Source organism: Nerophis ophidion, linkage group LG07 (assembly GCF_033978795.1).
Source record: "Nerophis ophidion isolate RoL-2023_Sa linkage group LG07, RoL_Noph_v1.0, whole genome shotgun sequence".
Taxonomy (NCBI): Eukaryota; Metazoa; Chordata; class Actinopteri; order Syngnathiformes; family Syngnathidae; genus Nerophis; species Nerophis ophidion.
The window spans coordinates 22,392,802-22,415,111 of NC_084617.1; the positions used below are offsets into that span (position 1 = coordinate 22,392,802).

General features: G+C 39.6%; 1 protein-coding gene across 1 annotated transcript in view; it reads right to left on the bottom strand.

Annotated features, from left to right (window-relative positions):
- grin2ca (glutamate receptor, ionotropic, N-methyl D-aspartate 2Ca) overlaps window positions 1-21,852 on the bottom strand; it is a 140,149-nt gene extending 118,297 nt beyond the window's left edge. Inside the window, exon 1 of the mRNA XM_061905670.1 lies at window positions 20,900-21,852. The gene's annotated coding sequence lies outside the window, so the exon portion shown is untranslated. The remainder of the gene's footprint in view (window positions 1-20,899) is intronic.
- Window positions 21,853-22,310: the final 458 nt, after the last annotated feature.

Consider the following 22,310-nt stretch of genomic DNA (forward strand, 5'->3'; position numbering starts at 1 on the left):
CTAAATTTCCTCATCCACGAATATTTCATCCTCGCTCAAATTAATGGGGAAATTGTCGCTTTCTCAGTCCGATTACCTTTTGCTGCTGGAGGCTCACATTATAAATATTGTGAGGATGCTACTTCCGGTACAGGCAAAGCTTTTTTATTAGCGACCAAAAGTTGCGCACTTTATCGTCCATGTTCTCTACTAAATCCTTTCAGCAAAAATATGGCAATATCGCGAAATGATCAAGTATGACACATAGAATGGACCTGCTATCCCCGTTTAAATAAGAAAATCTAATTTCAGTAGGCCTTTAAAGGTGCCATATGTAGTAATGTGGCCAGAAATGGTCAAAATTCTGTAGTCCCCTCCCACTCTCCATGACTGAGGTTGCCAGATACGCAGCCCAATCCGAATCCTACTCCAAGAAACTTCAAATGGCAATCGGCGAGTCCTATACTGTAGGTTTCTCTTGTTTATGCTTCTTGCAAGATAGTTTATTAAGTAATTATGCCACATTTAACTGATGTCGATTACCCAAATGTATTTGTAGAGTTACGCAGTAATATTTTCGTCGGGAGTCAGGACAGATTGTTGGCATTACCCTGCTAAAATATGTAGTTTGACCGCACAAACCACAACCAAAAATATAATATATAATAATATATTATATATTGTAGGGGTGTGTGAAAAAATCGATTTGAATACGAATCGAATCGAACACGTTGTGCGATTCAGAATCGATTCTCATTTTTAAAAAATAGATGTTTTTTTTGTTTGTTTTTTTTATTTATCAATCCAACAAACCACTACACAGCAATACCATGACAATGCAATCCAATTCCAAAACCAAACCTGACCCAGCAACACTCAGAACTGCAATAAACAGAGCAATTGAGGAGACACAAACACGACACAGAACAAACCAAAAGTACTGAAACAAAAATGAATATTATCAACAACAGTATCAATATTAGTTATAATTTCAGCATAGCAGTGATTAAAAATCCCTCATTGATATTATCATCAGACATTTATACATATAAAAAAAGAACAATAGTGTCACACAGGGGCGTCACTAGACCTAATACTGTACTGGGGTACACCTGGGGCACAAATAATTCATGTGAGCGTGCAAAGCGCGCAAGCAAAAACATTTTTAGCACTTATTTATCATAAAAAATACATAAATAGTGCTTTAAACTATGAAATCACATCAGATTATGTTGTATAGATCTTTGATTAACTACCTGAAATTAACTAATGCATTTGGCCTACTTGTGCACTTTTTTACTGCAGACTTCTAAACAGATACTGGTAGAAGCAAAAAGGAAGAGCAATTAATCTTTTTGAAATATTTATTGCAGTAATCATCTGCAAATTTAACATCTACAAAAGTAAAAAAAAAAAAAAGAAGCACCCCTACATCTGTGTTCTTTTATATTATTTAATTTCCATTCCATCTTATTTCAGATACACCATGTGCAGGTCAAAAAAGCAAAACTGCTTGGTGTGCTATTAGACAGTCAACTGTCATGGTCCGATCATATCGTTAGTATTTTAATGAAAATGGGAAGAGGTTTAGCCATGGTCAGAAAGTGCTCCACCTTCTTGACATCCTCAACAATGGGTCAAGCTATACAGTCCTTGGTTTTCTGTCATCTTCATTACTGTCCTATAATATGGTTTGCCACAACTAAGTCTGACCTGAACAAACTTCAACTTGTTCAAAACAGAGCGGCTAGACTGTACTTAAATGTTCATTGCGCACTAATATTTAATTCATGCATTCACGTCTGGCCTGGTTGTCTGTTGAACAAAAGATGCAGTGTAGTCTCCTTATGTTCTTTAGAACTATCATGTTAGATCAATCACCAGATTACTTTTACAAACAATTTTTCAAATCAACTAAGACACACATTCATGACACTAGAAATGCCAGCAATGGCTATTTGGCACTTCCTGCTCCCAGGACCAATCTCCTCAAACATACAGTCATGTATAGATGTATTTCATTCTGGAATATATTGCCATCACACATTAATCTCTCACAAAGTAAATTGTCATTCAAGACAGCTTTGAAGATACACCTATTGCAGCTGCCCACATGATGTGAATTTTTAATACTGGTTTTAACTAGCTATGTTATCTTATGTTGTATTTTTCCATTGTATGTTGGGTAATGCATGTATTCTTTGTATTTTAATTTTGTATGCTCCTATATGGGCCCCAGGAAGACTAGGAGTTGCCTTGGCGTCAGCTAATGGGGATCCATTCAATAAACAATAAACAAAAACCAACGTTATGTTGCATGTTCATTAGAAATTCCCCCGACAGCTCGTACAGCAAATGAATATGTTTGTTTTGATACAAGGAATGATGTTAGCTAATTTAGCATCAACTTAAGACAATGATGTTGCCTAGCTAGCTAGGACTTCACTTACATCTCTCATTTCTCACTGCATCTCTCCTGCTGCGGGCGAATAACTTTCTTAAATCCATCTAGGAGTTACAGTTTGAGTCAAATCAAAATCAAAATATTGTAATTAACAAATTGTTGTTGGCTAACGTCACCTACCTCACGCAGTGATTCGCATTCTCTCTCTCTCTCTCTCTCTCTCTCTCTCTCTCTCTCTCTCTCTCTCCTCTCTCTTTCTCTTTCTCTTTCTCTCTCTCTCTCTCTCTCTTTCAACTGAAGTCTCGATCCACACGTGAATAAATTACCATATTAATTAGCCATGTGCTCATTGTTAAGTGGAGTGAATACAGTAGCAATCAATTACCATACTAAGTAGTATGTGCGCTGTTGTCTATGTTATGTAGAATTAAAACACTGAAGCGTTTTTTTTTATTGGTGAAATTTGTACTGGGGCACTGCAGATCAACACTGGGGCACGTGCCCCAGTGAAATATGTCTGGCGACGCCCCTGGTGTCACAGTGGCTTACACTTGCATCGGATCTCATAAGCTTGACAACACACTGTCCAATATTTTCACAAAGATAAAATAAGTCATATTTTTGGTCCCTTAATGGTTAAAACAAATGTACATGATTGCAATCAGTTGATAAAACATTGTCCTTTACAATTATAAAAGCTTTTTTTTTTTTTTAAATCTACTACTCTGCTTGCATATCAGCAGAATGGGGTAGATCCCGCTGAAATCCTATGTATTGAATTAATACAGAATCGTTTTATATCGGAAAAAAATCGTTTTTGAATCGAGAATCGAATCGAAAAAATCGATGTATTATTGAATCGTGACCCAAGAATCGATCGTGGGACACCCAAAGATTAACAGCCCTAATATATTGTATATCGCATAGACCTACTTTGATGGCAAGCCAAGGCCAACAGTAAAACTACCGTCACATTTTGTTCAGCATAACTCCATATTGCATCCAACCATTCTCTTCCATGTACGCACATCACCATCTTTTAGTGCAGACTGCAATTCTATTAGCCAACCCACGTTTTTCAAAAACCACGTTAGCGACCAAAAGTTGATCAAATGTGTCAATACACAAAGTAGAAAATCATGACATGTAATGCATTATATTGTGCCATGCAAATACCACCCCATATGTGCCAGTTGCACATGCAGTACCAGAAATCGCAGTTAGCCTTGCTAATTTTGGAACGCATTTCCTCAGAAATAGGCACTGACACTATCCATATCCACATAGGTTTTATTTGTCGAAAATATATGTTTCCCTGTCAGTTGGATGACACATCTACATACAGGCCAACAGGCATATATTTCCCCCGTTAGCCTGTATGTCGATGTGTCATTGACCGGGCTAGACCAGAGGTCGGCAACCCGAAATGTTGAAAGAGCCAAATTGGACCAAAAATACAAAAACAAATCCATCTGGAGCTGCAAAAAAATAAAAGCTATATTACATACAGATAGTGTGTCATGAGATATAAATTGAATTAAGAGGACTTAAAGCAGGGGTCTCAAACCTGCGACCCGCAAGACATTATTTTGCGGCCCGCACTTTGATATGACAATTTAATGTTGGTACGGCCCTCGAGTTTAATATAAACGGCACTTGACAGCGTCATTCTTGCCAACGTTCCTAATTTTTCCGGGAGTCCCACTGAATTTCAGGGCATCCATTTTCTCGAAATCCCTGCCGATTTTTACCCAATCAACAGTATTCAGGGGGTGCAATAATGGTAATGCCTTTAGGACCCTCTACATCCTGTGTAGAAAGCGTACAAGCTCAGTTATTTTTTGCAAATGGCTGTGCAGAACGCATGTGTACTCTTGCAAGACATATTTGATCAACAGCTACACAGGTCACACTGAGGGTGGCCATAAAAAAAACTTTAACACTGCTACAAATATGTGCCAGACTTTGAACCCACACCAAACAAGAATGACAAACATATTTCAGGAGAACATTTGCACCGTAATACAACATAAACGCAGCAGAACAAATACCCAGAATCCTATGCAGCCCTAACTCTTCCGTGCTACAATATACACATCACTAAATGAGCTCAAATATAGCTACAAATGAGGTATAATGATGCAATATGTACATATAGCCAGTCTAAATAGCATGTTAGCATCGATTAGCTTGCAGTCATGCAGTGACCAAATATGTCTAATTAGCGCTCCACACAAGTCAATAACATCAACAAAACTCACCTTTGTGCATTCAAAGTTCGGTGGACAAAATGAGACAGAAAAAGAAGTGGCATAAAACATGTCTTAGAAAGTTGGAGAAAGTTATACATGTAATCAAACGGTGAGTTCAAGGACTGCCAAAATTAGTAGGACAAAACGGCGCTTGCCAAATATTCGAATCAGTGAAGCATGTCTAATATAAACAGTGTGCTTTATAGCAATTAGGGAGGTTTGTGTCATGTTTCTCCTCCTACAGAAACCGTATTAAAACAAAAAATTCTTTTTTTCCCCCACATCTTTTTCCATTTTTCATATATTTTTGAAAAAGCTCCAGAGAGTCACTAGGGTGGCGCTAAAGAGCCGCTTGCGGCTCCAGAGCCGCGGGTTGCCGAGCCCGGCACTAGGAGCTTAGCACCACCGCACTAAGCATTTGTTGCACGAACAAACTAGCTTTGTTAGACAAGATCATAGACTATTGGACAACATAGTTTACATACAAAATGTCCATTTCCATTTATTACAAATAATAAGAAAGCATAAATGCCTGACTTACCTATCAAGGAGGAAATTAAGAAGTTTGGCGTTAGATGAAGAAATCGTCTCCGCCTTCAATCATGTCCATCTGTCAAAGGCATCTCCGATACAAATTCTCGTTTAGTTCCTGGCTTTGTCATGAATAAGTTGAGAATCGTAATGGTGCCTTTTAGATTTACTAAGCTCTGACATGTTTAGTAACTTAACCAGTGGCAGCAGCTCGACGTAGATGGCGGTGCGTATCTGGCAACCTGGATGTGACACACTCACTGACTTTTTAATTGGTCAAACAGTGGAGGTCGGGGCATCAAAATTAAAATAATTATATTTCAGGGCTTTAAATCTGTTTTTGAAATGAGCATATCCCAGTTTTAAAGGTATTCAAAAGAATATGATTTATTAATGTCTTTTGACATTAATGACTTGGCATTAGATTATTACATTTGGCACCTTCAACAAAATTGTGCACACGGATAAAATCGCAACCAAAAGCAGAAAATAGCTTTTGTCCAAAGCAGTCAATAAAAAGGCTAAATAAAGTTATTATGACCAAATTTATCACCATTAACATTATCTCAAAACGTTTTTATACACATTATAAAATATTTTAACCAAGTTGCATTTTTTTTGGCAGAAGAAACATTCAATATTGTTCAATCTTAATAAGAGCCATTTTTTTCTCATTTGTGTGTTTCTCAACGTTTTAGAATATTTTTTTTATCAGTACAAACTGGGTCATCACTTTGTTTCACTTCTGGTTTATGTGACGTCACGCGAGTTAAAACTGCCTTGTGAACAAACCTCACGTCTGTTTTAACTTGACACTTGGAGTTTTTTTCGCTCACTTTTCACTAAAAGAGCATAGCCTTTATGTTCAATGTGAATACTGTATCTTAGTTGTTTAGTCAGTAATGTGATTAAACAAGTTTCAATTGTGGTATAACGTTTATTAATGGGGAAAGACGTTAAAGTTTCATTTTCATGTTAGCATTTAAGCAAGCGAGCAAGCTAACGCAAGTCCGTCCGTATCAACATGTGGTTGTCAGTCATGGTTTTTTTGATCATTTTAATGCAATATGGTAATACTAACCCTTGAGAGTTTTTCAGCGTTTATAATTATTAGCGTTTATGTGCATGTAGTACAAACAGCAGCAGCTACTGAAACCGATGCAAAGAATACTGCTCTTGTATCCCGTAACATAGCGATTATCGAGGCTGGCAAACTTATTGAGTTCATTTTCATTTATTGTTTGAATAATAGACTTGTTAAATGTCGGCCTAAGTCTAGTTAATGTCAGGCTCGCCACTGACAGTTTGTTTGTGTTTTAGGTTTTCCTCTGTGTGTGATTAGTTTTTCCTGTTTTTAGTTCCTGTCAACGCCCTTATTTTGTCTGTTTCCAGTTTTTTCCCTGTGCACTGTTTTCACCTCAGCTGTGGCTGATTGGCACCTGGCCACACCTGGTGTCAATCAGCCCACTACTATTTTTACCTGCTTTTGTCCACCAGTCAGTGCTGGATTATTGTCTTGTCAATGTCGCTCTTGTCGCTCCTGTCGTGTCGTGCGGTGTCTCGTATTTGCAGCGTAGCGGTAAGCTATATCCGTTAGATGTTTGTAAATAACTGTTCTTCATGCCCTGTTTCCAGTTTGTTTTGTACTAAACATTATGACTTCTGTTTTCCTGCTCGCTACCCGCTAGCTTCCACGCTAGACCCTTTTTGTTTTTTGCTAGCTTCCATGTTAAGCCGGCTTCGCGGTGGCAGAGGGGTTAGTGCGTCTGCCTCACAATACGAAGTTCCTGCAGTCCTGGGTTCAAATCCAGGCTCGGGATCTTACTGTGTGGAGTTTGCATGTTTTCCCCGTGAAAGCGTGGGTTCCCTCCGGGTACTCCGGCTTCCTCCCACTTCTAAAGACATGCACCTGGGGATAGGTTGATTGGCAACACTAAATTGGCCCTAGTGTGTGAATGTGAGTGTGAATGTTGTCTGTCTATCTGTGTTGGCCCTGCGATGAGGTGGCGACTTGTCCAGCCCGATTGTAGCTGAGATAGGCGCCAGCGCCCCCGCGACCCAAAAAAGGGGTAGAAAATGGATGGATGGACGGATGGATGGATCCATGTTAAGCTACTTTTATTTTCTAGCTCCCATGCTAGCTCCCTTAGTTTGTTATCTTCCTCGTGCGCTTTTGGATGTACCCCTTTGGTTTGTTCTTGTTCTAATATTTTGATTAAATCATGTTTTCCTGTTCAATGCCTGCCTCCATCTCTGCATCTTGGGGTTCGTCACAAACTAACTCTGACAGTTGAGAGGGCATTTAAAAGCAGATTTTAATATGGTCTGATGGGAGGTGGCTGGCAATCACTCAGTGCATCCAATCAACAATCCTGCATGTTGAGCTGTGTTGATGTGATGTCAGTCAGCCATATGTGAGGTCAACTGGTTGGCCAGTTAAACTGTCTTTAGGGAGCATGAATGATTATAAACCCATGGACGATTTGTCCATCATGTAATTGGTGCTCAGTCTTTTAACGTGTGTGTTTGTGTCGTGTGCATCACAGTGTGTGATGGACCTCTTCTCCCATGTCACATGCACACTGCTACTGTACATCTAATTACTCAAACAGGGACATGGTTGAAGTAACATAATGAAGAGCCATTTTTCAGCTGTCAGACTGGGGTGGCAGTGTTTACACGCCCCTTCATTGTAAGGTGAAAGAAGTCATATTTTATCCAGTTTCATTACTGCTGTGTCCTTTTAAGAGTTAGTGTTTTTAGAGAGGTGGGTCAGACACACCTTTTAATGATGGGCAGGTTTCTCCACGCTCTGAATGTTCTGCTTTTACTTTCACTCCATTTTCATGGAGGTAACTAAGAACCACAGAATAATCCGTGGATTTTGGCAGGTCGATGAAATTAGGATCAGGATTGAATGTGCGAAGTGGAAAAATTGGAAAAAGATGCTAGCTAAAATATTTGTTTTCGTTTCTTAAAGATTTCTAGGCTTTGACCTCCTACCCTTTTAAATGGGCCTGTATTGATTTATGTGATAAAACAACGTGGATTTAAGTGCCAGAATATTTCAGAACAAATGTATTAATTCTAAGTGCTTTACTGAAAAAATAAAATAATGCAAAAAGATAAACTAATCACAAAAGTAATCATAATTAGATTACAAACATAAAATAAAATCATGTTACAAACGATTATTATTCAAATTAAAATCAAAGAGTGCAGATAAAATACTTTCAGTTGTCATATACATAATTAAATTAAATGTTTTCAGCCTGGATTTGAACATTGCCAATGTTGAAGCCTGTCTCACATCTTTAGGAATACTTTTACAGTTTTTAGGAGCATACAACTGAAACACTGCTTCACCATGTTTGGTGTTGACTCTGGGCACTAGAAGGAGACCACTCCCTTGGGTTCTCAAAGCCCGAGATGGTTTATATGTCTCTTAACATGTCAGATATGTACTTTGGCACAAAACCAAAGCAAGACTTATACATAAGGTGAACTGTTGTACAGTGTGGAAAGGAGCCGCCGTCGGCCGACGGCGGGGCAGGGCCATCGTAAGATGGCGGCAAGGAGGCGGAGAATGCGGCGGAGCGGAGAGGCGAGGCGTGCCGGGAGCGACGCCGCCGCAGTCTAATTCAGGTGTGTGGATCGCGCACTGGCAGACAATCAACATATAATAATAGTAATAATAATGGATTAGATTTATATCGCGCTTTTCCATTGTTAGATACTCAAAGCGCTCACAGAGAAGTGGGAACCCATCATTCATTCACACCTGGTGGTGGTAAGCTACATCAATCAATCAATCAATCAATGTTTATTTATATAGCCCCAAATCACAAATGTCTCAAAGGACTGCACAAATCATTACGACTACAACATCCTCGGAAGAACCCACAAAAGGGCAAGGAAAACTCACACCCAGTGGGCAGAGAGAATTCACATCCAGTGGGACGCCAGTGACAATGCTGACTATGAGAAACCTTGGAGAGGACCTCAGATGTGGGCAACCCCCCCTCTCTAGGGGACCGAAAGCAATGGATGTCGAGCGGGTCTAACATGATACTGTGAAAGTTCAATCCATAGTGGCTCCAACACAGCCGCGAGAGTTCAGTTCAAGCGGATCCAAGACAGCAGCGAGAGTCCCGTCCACAGGAAACCATCTCAAGCGGATCAGCAGCGTAGAGATGTCCCCAACAGATACAGGCGAGCGGTCCGTCCTGGGTCCCGACGAGCGGTCCATCCTGGGTCTCGACTCTGGATAGCCAGTACTTCATCCATGGTCATCGGACCGGACCCCCTCCACAAGGGAGGGGGGGACATAGGAGAAAGAAAAGAAGCGGCAGATCAACTGGTCTAAAAAGGAGGTCTATTTAAAGGCTAGAGTATACTGATGAGTTTTAAGGTGAGACTTAAATGCTTCTACTGAGGTAGCATCTCGAACTGTTACCGGGAGGGCATTCCAGAGTACTGGAGCCCGAACGGAAAACGCTCTATAGCCCGCAGACTTTTTTTTGGGCTCTAGGAATCACTAATAAGCCGGAGTCTTTTGAACGCAGATTTCTTGCCGGGACATATGGTACAATACAATCGGCAAGATAGGCTGGAGCTAGACCGTGTAGTATTTTATACGTAAGTAGTAAAACCTTAAAGTCACATCTTAAGTGCACAGGAAGCCAGTGCAGGTGAGCCAGTACAGGCGTAATGTGATCAAACTTTCTTGTTCTTGTCAAAAGTCTAGCAGCCGCATTTTGTACCAACTGTAATCTTTTAATGCTAGACATGGGGAGACCCGAAAATAATACGTTACAGTAATCGAGACGTGACGTAACAAACGCATGGATAATGATCTCAGCGTCTTTAGTGGACAAAATGGAGCGAATTTTAGCGATATTACGGAGATGAGCCACAGCTGCCCTGGGGTAGACTGACGGAAGCGGTGCTGCCAATTTGCGCCTACGGCCCCTCCGACCACCACCAATCATTCATTCATCATTCATTCACCAGTGTGAGCGGCACCGGGGGCAAGGGTGAAGTGTCCTGCCCAAGGACACAACAGCAGCAATTTGGAAGTTAATAGGTGGGAAGCGAACCTGCAACCCTCAGGTTTCTGGCACGGCCGCTCTACCCACTACGCCATGCCGCCCCATATCTCCTCGCAGTGTGTAAAAGGGGAAAGGGAGGAGAGTTCGGGGCAGAAGGAGGAGAGTCCGCAGCAGATGAAGAGCAAGAGCGCCAAGGAGCACACGAGAGACGGAGACGCGGCCGGCTGAAAAGCGACCAATGAGCGATCAGCGGAGAAGGAGCTGAAAAGCGACCCGACCGGAATTGAGCTTTATTGAGAAATAAACAAGAGTCAAACCTGCTCAAGAGCAAAATGTCCTTCCTTGATGGTCCGTGGAACCCGCACGACAGCAAGCAACCCTCACAGACAGTCAATTATCCGAGCTACAGGAAGTCAATGCAGTCACCCAAGCACTGACTAGATGAATTAGGTCGTATTTTTTGGTTCTAATCAGGATTCAAGCAGTAGTATTTTGGATGTACTGCAGCTGCTTTACACCTCTTTTAGAGAGCACAGTAAGAACGCCATTACAGTAGTCTAACCTGCTGGAGATAAAAGCAGGGACTAGTATTTCCAAGGCTGATTTAGACATTATTTCTCTGATTTCTCTGATGTTTCAGGTGGTAAAAAGATGCTGATGTTATTGACTTATTGTGTCTGTTAAAGTTCAAGTCTGAGTCCATTTATACCCCGAGATATCTAACCTGATCATTATGTTTCAGGGAGAGGGTCTCGAGAAAAATAGTTTCAGTGTGAGCCAAAGAAAATGATTTCAGTTGTGTCTGAGTTAAGTGAAGAAGATTATTTTGCATCCACACACTGAACTGTTGGCTGCAGCTACAAAGTGAATCAACAGGCCGACGTTCACCTGCCGTCAGGGAAACGTTTACCTAAGTGTCATCTGCCTAGTGGGGTTAGGACACATCAAAGCTGCGTATTAGCCGCATGCGGCTCTTTAACGCCGCCTTAGTGGCTCCCTTGAGCTTTTTCAAAAATGTATGAAAATAGAAAAAGATTGGGAAAACATATAATTTTGTTTTAATAGGGTTTCTGTAGGATGACAGCGTGACACAAACCTCCTTAATTGTTAGAAATCCCACTGTTTATATAAAACATGATTCTCTGAGAGTGCTGTTTTGTCCTACTAATTTTGGCGGCCCTTGAACTCACCGTAGTGTGTTTACATGTACTGTGTGACATTCTTCAACGATGCCGGAGAAAGACATATTTTATGCCACTCATTCGTTGTCCCATTTTGTTCACCAAACCTTTTATGCTTCGTTAACGTTATTGACTTGTGTTGAGTGCTTAGCAAGCATATTTGGTCAGTAGTAGTCATGACTGCAAGCTAATCGATGCTAACATGCTATTTAGGCTAGCCGTTTGTACATATTGCACCATTATGCCTCACTAGTAGGTATATTGGAGTTAATCTAATTTCCTTTACTTATGTCCTCTGTGTATTTAATTTATATCTGCATTTCTCATGACATATTATCTGTATGTAATATTGGTTGCATGTCTGATAGTTGTTTGTGCGCTGTGTTGTTCCAGACCACAGCAAACATAACCCAGCTTGTAAAGAGTGTTATAATTCCATTAGAAGAACACAGCTTATTGTTTACTTTAGGTTGGACACACACATCTATATCTTTGGCCATTCTAAGCCAGTCATTTAGAGCAGTGGTCCCCAACCACCCGTGTATAAGCCACACCCACTAATTAAAAAAACAAAAACGTTCCTCCCCGTAGATTAGCTGCACCGGATTATAAACCGCAGATTATATGCTTCAGTAGAAGCATTTACGTCCCATTTTAAAACTCATTTGTATACCCTTGCCTTTAAATAGACCCTTTTTTGACCAGTTGATCTCTTGTTTCTTTTCTGCTCTGCCCCCCTCTCATGGACCCACAAACTGTGGAAGCAAGCTCTCCAATCAACTGAACAGACTCTCCACGGTGACATCTTAGTCAATTAATGAGGAATTTGTGAAACTGCAACCATACAAAAAGAATGCCATTGTAAGTTAATAATACTAACAAAGACCATCGTAAATGTGTTAGCATATTAGCTAATTATAATGTTACATTACAATAGCCTGTACAAATATGCATGAAAACACTCCTACAGTTAGAAAATGGAACGGCACTTCTACTTCGGATCAAAAGCTCTAAAAATCCGGATCAGAAGTACAAACCCCGTTTCCATATTAGTTGGGAAATTGTGTTAGATGTAAATATAAACGGAATACAATGATTTCCAAATCCTTTTCAACCCATATTCAGTTGAATATGCTACAAAGACAATATATTTGATGTTCAAACTGATAAACAGACCCCGGACTGTTGAACGACTGAAGCTCTACATAAAACAAGAATGGGAAATAATTCCACTTTCAAAGCTTCAACAATTAGTTTCCTCAGTTCCCGAACATTTATTGAGTGTTGTCAAAAGAAAAGGTGATGTAAAACAGTGGTGAACATGCCCTTTCCCAACTACTTTGGCACGTGTTGCAGCCATGAAATTCTAAGTTAATTATTATTTGAGTTTGAACATCAAATATCTTGTCTTTGTAGTGCATTCAATTGAACATGGTTTGGAAATTATTTGCAAATCATTGTATTCCGTTTATATTTACATCTAACACAATTTCCCAACTGCGAAGAGGTGGCGACTTGTCCAGGGTGTACCCCGCCTTCCGCCCGATTGTAGCTGAGATAGGCGCCAGCGCCCCCCGCGACCGCAAAAGGGAATAAGCGGTAGAAAATGGATGGACAATTTCCCAACTCATATGGAAACGGGGTTTGTACTTTAGAAGGGCAATGCAGCACCTTCAGTGAGCAAACTGGTCCAAAAGACGGCCCCATAACACAAACAATAACACAGCTTTTCATCGTCTTTGCTTGTTTTCTTTTTAAAATCTCTTTGCATTATGGCCGTCAGCAAAAAAACAATTGGTAAATTAGCCGGACCGTTTTGTAAGCCGCAACATTAAAAGCATAGCAACAAAGTAGCGGCTTATAGTCCGAAATTTAGGTTATTTGTTGCAAGACACATCGTCACATCCTCTTTGCCACATCCTCTCATATTTGATGCATTTGCACAATTTCTGCTTTCTTTGTGTGTATTTCTACCAGATAATGACTGTGTTTGCTGGAATTTAAGTGTTCAGTAGTGATGGATCAAACGAAACAAAAGCAGCGACGCATTACGAAACAAAAGGAAACGTACTGTTCCATCGATACTCGGACGTGTGTGTCACTTTAAGAAAAATAAAAACCTGTGACGGATACAATTGCTGTGTCCTTTCACTGTGAAATACCAAACTGTGTTTTATCAGGAAACGCTTCTTTCAGTTGATGAGTGACAACTCGTAAATTGGGACGAGTTTCATGCCGCGTGCTATGGCTTACATCGATCTCTTTTAAATGAAACTGACAAAAAGAAAAAGTTCTGTAATGTGGGATCATTTTGATCTAATCACGTCCAATAAGACACATGATTTTCTTTTTGTTTACTCTTTGGCTCTTTGACCAGAATTGCACATTTTATATTTCTTTCTACACAGCTATTCGTTCACTTGCAGGTCAAATGTTGTGACTTTTTTAATCCAGCAAATGGCGCCATTAAAAAACACAAATATAATATCATTACAGTGTCAGAACAGCCAGTGTAAGCCCAGTTATTTGTTGCAAATGGCTGTGCAGAATGCATTGCAAGACATATTTGATCAACAGCTACACAGGTCACACTGAGGGTGGCCATAAAAAAACTTTAACACTGTTACAAATATGTGCCGGACTGTGAACCCACACCAAACAAGAATGACAAACACATTTCAGGAGAACATCCACACCGTAATACAACATAAACGCAACAGAACAAATACCCAGAATCCCATGCAGCCCTAACTCTTCCGGGCTACAATATACACATAACTAAATGAGCTCAAATATACCTACAAATGAGGCATAATGATGCAATATGTACATATAGCCAGCCTAAATAGCATGTTAGCATCGATTAGCTTGCAGTCATGCAGTGACCAAATATGTCTAATTAGCACTCCACACAAGTCAATAACTTCAACAAAACTCACCTTTGTGCATTCATGCACAACGTTAAAAGTTTGGTGGACGAAATGAGACAGAAAAAGAAGTGGCACAAAACACGTCTTAGAAAGTCGGAGAAAGTTATACATGTAAACAAACGGTGAGTTTTATATCTCTTTCTACCAGAGGTGGGACCAAGTCATTGTTTTGCAAGTCACAAGTAAGTCTCAAGTCTTTGACCTCAAGTCTCGAGTCAAGTCCCGAGTCAATACAGGCAAGTCCGAGTCAAGTCCAAATTCAATACTGGAAAGTCTCAAGTCAAGTCCCAAGTCCTGCATTTTGGGTTTCGAGTCATTTCAAGTCTTTTTAACCACAGACTAATATATGTACACAGATTGTGTAGGCTTTTAAAACGCTGTATGTATTTATTATTCTAAAAAAACAGTAATGACATTGCACTTCATAATAGCACTATTAACCAGTTATTCTAAACATTTAACTCATTCCTTTACAGTATAAACACATTTGAAAAAACAAGTGCAACTGTACTTACTTACACAAAAGTGTTAACATTGTATTTCCATCGAATATTGCATTGTAACTAGTTCCACAGCAGTTTATATCATGTTGTTACCTTATCTCATTGATCTCATCTCATACTGTATGTGTTTATGTGTGCGTACACATGAAAAACAACAAATACATAAACATAACAATGAACAGTGCTGTACTTGTTAGATGTCAGGGCTCTATGGAATATAGATAGATAGATAGATAGATAGTACTTTGTTTATTCCGTCAGGAGAGTTCCTTTAGGAAAATTGAAATTTTCAGCACAATCCCATTCAAGATGAGACAAACATTACAGGGAGACAGAACAGGATCGCTGACGGGTCTGCCGGCTTCCAGCGCCCCTTACAAAAAAGATGACATACAGGTAAGCAAGGGGGGTGGGGGGGGGGGGGGAAGAAAAAAATAGAAGATTAAAATAAAATTAAAAAATCGGTCTTAGCCTAGGTGTACACATATTATTAATATAGTATACATTTTAACTGACCTTCATTTGACTATGTTTGTCTTTTTGTAGGTTGCTAAAATATGCGGTGCTGCTGACCGCCGTCTAACGTTACGTTACTGTGTGTGATACATTCACTAACGTAACGTTATGTGTAGGTACCTCATGCAACCCTGCTTAAAAAAATATCACTTGACAAAAAGTATGAATAAGGTAGCAAACTGCAGTGGATGCAACAGATTGCCGTGTTTGCAATGACGTTATAACCATAGACATCTTATAAGTAGACGCAGAATTGGCTGCTGTAACGCAAGCAATTTGGCCGCCATCTTGAAGTGGTGATGAGGAGCCGGCAAGCAGCCTAAACTGACAGTTGACAAGTAGAAAAAAAAGATGCTGGGCTGGTATTCAGCGTTTTCCTGCTCAATTGAGCGGACTGTTGAAAATAGGAATAGGAGGATTACTTTTCACAAGTAAGATTTAACATTAACATACTATTGGTTGTATTTTGTGAAAAGAATATTACCACAGAGTTAAGCAGGAGCAAAGAACTACAATATTTGTATGTGAAAATCACAAATAAATCTTCTGGGGGAGGATGACCCCCCTACAGGTATTTGGTTTACAAACTTTCAGGCCCACCTAAAACAAAATTCACCAGCCGCCATTGATTACGATGCATTCTCATTTTATTGTAACCACAGATAAGTCTTCAAGTAACAATATTCAAATACTAACTTTGTTGAGTAAAACAGAATTTTGTTTTATTCTGAATCCAGTGAAACAGATTGGTGGTTTTAGCGGAAATAAAAACTTTCAGGTGTTTATATATGTTCAATCACTGTAAACATGATCATTTAAAGGAAGAATGTAATAGAAAATATCAATACAAAGTGTCAAGACAGAATAAACTCTCTGCTGTTGCAGCAACAGAGATAAAGTCTATATCAGTGGTTCTCAATCTTTTTTCAGTGATGTAACCCCTGTGAACATGTTTTTAATTCAAGTACCCCCTAATCAGAGCAAAGCATTGTTGGTTGAAAAAAGAGATAAAGAAGTAAAATACAGCACTATGTCATCAGTTTCTGATTTATTAAACTGTATAACAGTGCAAAATATTGCACAATTGTAGTGGTCTTTCTTGAACTATTTGAAAAAAAAAAGATGTAAATATAACTAAAAAATTGTTGAAAAATAAACAAGTGATTCAATTATAAATAAAGATTTCTACACATAGAAGTAATCATCAACTTAAAGTGCCCTCTTTGGGGATTGTAATAGAGATCCATCTGGATTCATGAACTTCATTCTAAACATTCCTTCACAAAAAAGAAATCTTTAGCATCAATATTAATGCTACATGTCCACAAAAAATCTAGCTGTCAACACTGAATATTGCATTGTTGCATTTCTTTTCACAGTTTATGAATTTACATTCATAAATTGTTGGAGTATTTTTCAATAAATATATTTATAAAGGATTTTGAATTGTTGCTATTTTTAGAATATTTAAAAAAATATCATGTACCCCTTGGGATACCTTCAAGTACCCCCATTTGAGAACCTCTGGTCTATAGGTCCGTAAAATATATAGATATCAAATGTATTCATACATTGTTTATGTAGGACATACGCATGTATATACAACCTAATCATATTGTTTCTTCAACTTCAAAATAGCTGACTGTTTTTTCCCCTTCTCTGGGATTATATTCCCAGTTTTGATCTCAGACGTCTGGTCACTTATAGCATATAAAAATATTCTATTTCTGTTAAGCAATTTATGAACACGCCAAGACATGTGTCCTTTGTCATAGTTACACGAATGACAAAAAAGCGCGTGAATATAAGTGGTATTCAGTGACGTAATATGAATTAAATTCGCTGACAGTTCATTGTTCCTACCAAATGAATTGCACTGAGTGGAGCGGATCTCCACTCCAAGATGGCGGCCCCGCATCTCGTTTGCGGCAATAGGCAGTAGCGCTCGATGCTGCGTACCCTTATAAGATGTCTATGGTTCTAATGTTAGCAGTGAGTTTACAGCCTCACTGATTTAACTACACAGCAAATAAAAGTCACGTTACTCAGCCAATAAACCTTAGCTTACATTCAAAACGTACCCTTCTTTGTGCGACTTCAAATGTCGAACGAAGTTGTAAATTGTTGCGTCTCCGTCTGTAATCTTCCAACCGCATGTTTTGCATACGGCAATTCCTGTTTTGTTGACCAAGTCGTAGTTTTAATACCCGAACGAAACACTTTATAGCATAATTTTCTTCACTTATTCTTCTGTTGTTTGAAAGCTCTTCTCCGTTGGTTTTCTTGCAATTTGATTGGGTGAATGCTGTGTGACGAAAACAACGTGGATGTAATTTGATTGGCTGTTGTACTGACAGGTAGCGCACAGGCTGTCATCGCACACACGCTGACACACTTCCGTACACAATGGAAGATACGGAGCGCTCCTGAATAACTTTTTAATCGTTGGGTTTTGGGGAAAGCAGCAAGTCATGTCAAGTCAAAAGGCTCAAGTCCAAGTCAAGTCACAAGTCATTGATGTTAAAGTCTAAGTCGAGTTGCAAGTCTTTTTACATTTTGTCAAGTCGAGTCTAAAGTCATCAAATCCATGACTCGAGTCTGACTCGAGTCCAAGTCATGTGACTCAAGTCCACACCTCTGCTTTCTACACAGCTATTTGTTCACTTGCTGGTCAAATGTTGTGACTTTTTTAATCCAGCAAATGGCGCCATTAAGAAACACAAATACAATATCATTACAGTGTCACAACAGTCAGTGAGTGTGCAACACATTCACCCATCGCTCGTGTCCTTCATTTTTATAGAATACTACAACGCTGCAGCAACGTGAACTTCAATGTTTTTTTTCTTGGGGAAGATAGCGGGCACCACATGTAACATCCTGTTGAGAGCCATTCACAATTATATAGCAAAATAAACATTTGTACCCATTTTTGTTTACATTAAAAAAATAAAAATGGATAAAATGACAAATAAATGACCTAAATACAATATTTAGTCCCAGCAGTTCTAGGATAGACACAGTACTGTACTTGAGTAACATTAAAGATAGAAGTGATTGCAAAACTAAGATAACCAACCTTCCCAAATTGTTAGATTTTTTTTTTGCCATTTTTGGTGTAATTCGGTGTTTGATCCTTGGGACACTGTTGTTTTGTCAGTAACATGTCCAAACACTCCCATGTAACGTCTCACCTCTCCTCCTTTGGTCCATTAATTCAAAACCTTTTTAGTAGTTTTTGCTTTTCCTTTAGCACATGTGTCAAACTCAAGGCCCGGGGGCCAGATGTGGCCCGCCACTTAATTTAATTTGGCATGGAAATAATATGTATCAATACAGTACTGTAACTCAGTGGTCCCCAACCTTTTTGTATCCGCGGACCGGTCAACACTTAATAATTTATCCCGCGGCCCGGGGGGGGGGTCCTTTCTTTCTTTTTTTTTTTTTTTTTTCTTCTTTGTCATGAAAAAGGGCCGTTTTTGTCATGAAAAAGGGAGGTTTTTGTGGTTGGTGAACTAATTGTAAGTGTATATTGTGTTTTTTATGTTGATTTAATAAAAAAAAATTTAAAGAATTTTTTTTTTAAATAAAAAATTATTCTGCGGCCCGGTGGTTGGGGACCACTGCTCTAACTTTTCTTACTAAATTTATCTGTTCTTTCTATTTTGGGAGAAAAAAAATGAACTTCATATAATCACAAAATATGTTGACTTAAATATTGTCCAATAGTGCAAAAATATATTATTATCAAACCATTTTTGTCAAACAATTTATAAAATAGAAATAAATACTAATAATAATGATTTCAAAGCAATAGATTTCATGAAAAATTTTTGAAATTTACTGTGGTTTTTACAGCATTTTTGTCTAAATTAAAAAAAAGAGTACCTTTTTTTACTGTAATAAACTGTGGTGTCATTTTGGCATTTACTGTAATACACCAAAAAATCTACAGATGTTGATTTGCGGTAAAAACAAACAAACAAACAAACTGGCAGCTCAGGTGCCAAAATTTTACTGTAAAATTGCAATTTTTTTTATTCACTGTAAAAAAAACAAATGTAAATGTTACAGTAAAAGTCTGACAAATGAGCTGCCTTTTTTTAAACCATGAAAAACAGCAGTACTGTTTTTCCATTTACAGTTATATACACATATATAATTATATACACAACATTTTGAGGTGAAATTATTGCAGATTACCATTTTTTTTAACATTTTAGTTAAAAAAAATAAATCTGATAAAATGCATCCCAAAAAAATTTTAATAATGGTATTTACTGTTGGAAGCGGGTCTCTGGGGCCAAACATAACTACAACGTGGCCCTCAGTGAAAACGACTCTGACACCTCTGCATTAGCATATCTTTTTTTTTTTTTTTTTTATCAACATGTGTGAAAGTTCTAAAGACACATTTCATTGATACTGTAGTTCAGTGGTTCTCAACCTTTTTTTCAGTGACATACCCACTGTGAACATTTTTTTAATTCAAGTACCCCCTAATCAGAACAAAGCATTCTCGGTTGAAAAAAAGATATAAAGAAGTAAAATACAGCACTATGTCATCAGTTTCTGATTTATTAAATTGTATAGCAGTGCAAATATTGCTCATTTGTAGTGGTCTTTCTTGAACTATTTGGAAAAAAAGATATTAAATTACTAAAAACTTGTTGAAAAATAAACAAGTGATTCAATTATGAATAAAGATTTCCGCACATAGAAGTAATCATCAACTTAAAGTGCCTTCTTTGGAGATTGTAATAGAGATCCATCTGGATTCATGAACTTAATTCTAAACAATTCTTCACAAAAAAAGAAACCTTTACATCAATATTTATGGAACATGTCCACAACAAATCTAGTTGTCAACACTGAATATTGCATTGTTGCATTTCTTTTCACAGTTTATGAACTTACTTTCATATTTTGTTGAAATATTATTCAATACATATTTTTCAATAGGATTTTTGAATTGTTGCTATTTTTACAATATTTTTTAAAGTTCAAGTACCCCCAGGTTTACGCGTACCCCCATTTGAGAACCACTGCTGTAGTTGCTAACTACGAACCAACCAGTGTTTACTGAGCCCTCAGTTTTAATTAATGTTTCATAATCCGTTTGGTGATTGAGTCGGAATCCTCCCAATGAACCTGTGGCTCCAATTTGACCCTCCTAACCAATTCAGAAGGAGCTACAAGTGCTTGAGGAAAGCGTTTGCATCCTGACAAAGTATCTCTTGGCAGGGGGTGTGCGGCCATCAATGAGCCACTCTGACTGTTTACAATGACTCATCGATCTCCACCAAACCCCTGGAAGCAGAGCGACGAGTGAAAGCAACAGTTTGTGCACACCTTCAACCAAGACCGAGCAGGCTGTCTGATCGCCTGGAGGACCCCCTGCGTTCTGATAATTCCTCTACAGTACACGCGCGGACAGACGACTCGAGGATCTCTGATTGCAACAGTAAAGAGAAGCAGAGAGCATTTCCCACTTTTTGAAGCGCATGTTTTTACAGTTGTTGTACTTTGAGGGAGATGAAGGTGAAGATTACCTCTGATGGCGATCCACATCCAGCCTGGACCCGTCCCCTCGCATCCCGTGTCCACTGCTGAAGTGCTCCCCTTTTCGTCTTTCTCCTCCTCTCTCTTCCTTCTCTCGCCTCTGGCCCCCTTTTCGTCTTTTCCCCCCCTTCTTCCTCCCCGTCCGCACTTGTTTGAGTCTATTTCAGTAGCAGCAACAGAGGAGCCCGCTGCGATGGCGGCATGGTTTCCAGCACTTTGGCAGAAGGTCACATTATCACTGGCTGGTGAAGAGGTGGAGGAGGGGTTGTCGGCGTGATGCGGCGTGATAGAGCGATATCAGACGGAGCAAATTAACACATGCTGATTGTTCACACTCACTTTTTGCTAAATGTTCCGGTCGGGAAGGTGAGACCGTGACCTCAGGGGAGGGATTTCAGGTAAAATGTCCCAGGATGCTTTGAGAGGAAGGCTGCCAGCGTGCATATTTGTGCAAAGCCTTTTTAAAGATTTTTAGCCACCTCTGGGAAAAGAATAATTCCTGTCTTGGCCGAGGATCGACACTTGGAAGGAAAAACCTCTCAAAGCTGCCAGAAACTTAGCGAAACAAATCCTGCTCCGGGTGGTACTCCATCTTTCATCGGGGACACCTGTCCTTCTGTTGCTTTTCCTTCAGGGTGACCCTACTCTTCCTCCTCCAGCCTCCCCTCCTCACCCTCGCCTGTTGTTCTCGATGCAGCTCCATCAAAGCAAGACCCTGAGAGGTGGCCGGTGACAGATGGACGGATGTTAACAAGTCTGCCGCTGGACTTTGGTGAAATTCTCTATCCCGTTTTTTCTCTATCGATGTGTCACTCAATATGGACACTTCCTGTCCAGTTTTTGCCTTTTCCCTGTCCTACCTGCGCCCCGCCGCTCACCATCAGCAGGACCGTAATCCTGACTGCAACACGCCGTGTCACAGGGACGGGCTAGTGAGCTGTAATGATTATGTAGTAAGGATTTATCCTTCGCCCTCCCTCCTTTCCGTTTGCGTCCCTCCTCTCCGTGCGTCTCCCTCCCTCTCGGACGCTCTGCAACTCCAAAGACTACAGACACTTTCCCCCCCCCCCCTCCCATCGCTGCCCTGCGCGTGGTGACAGTCTCTCAGTAGTCCTACTGCAGCTCACGTCAACAGGTCTGCTCTTGGTGCTCTTCGGGAAATGTTCCATGTGAAATTCATCAAGGTTGACTGGAAGTCGACTTCCTTGCGATCGGTTCCAACTGTCTGGAAGTAGAATCCCCCAGTTTGAGGTCATTGATGTCCAGCACTATTTCACTTGAGTCATAAGTATGATATTCTTTTCAGCATGTGAATAAGCCCTCAAATGTATCCTTTGCACTTCATGTGCTACACGACCTGTTTCTTTACCCCTCTTTTTAAAAGTTGCCCGTTCTGGTTTT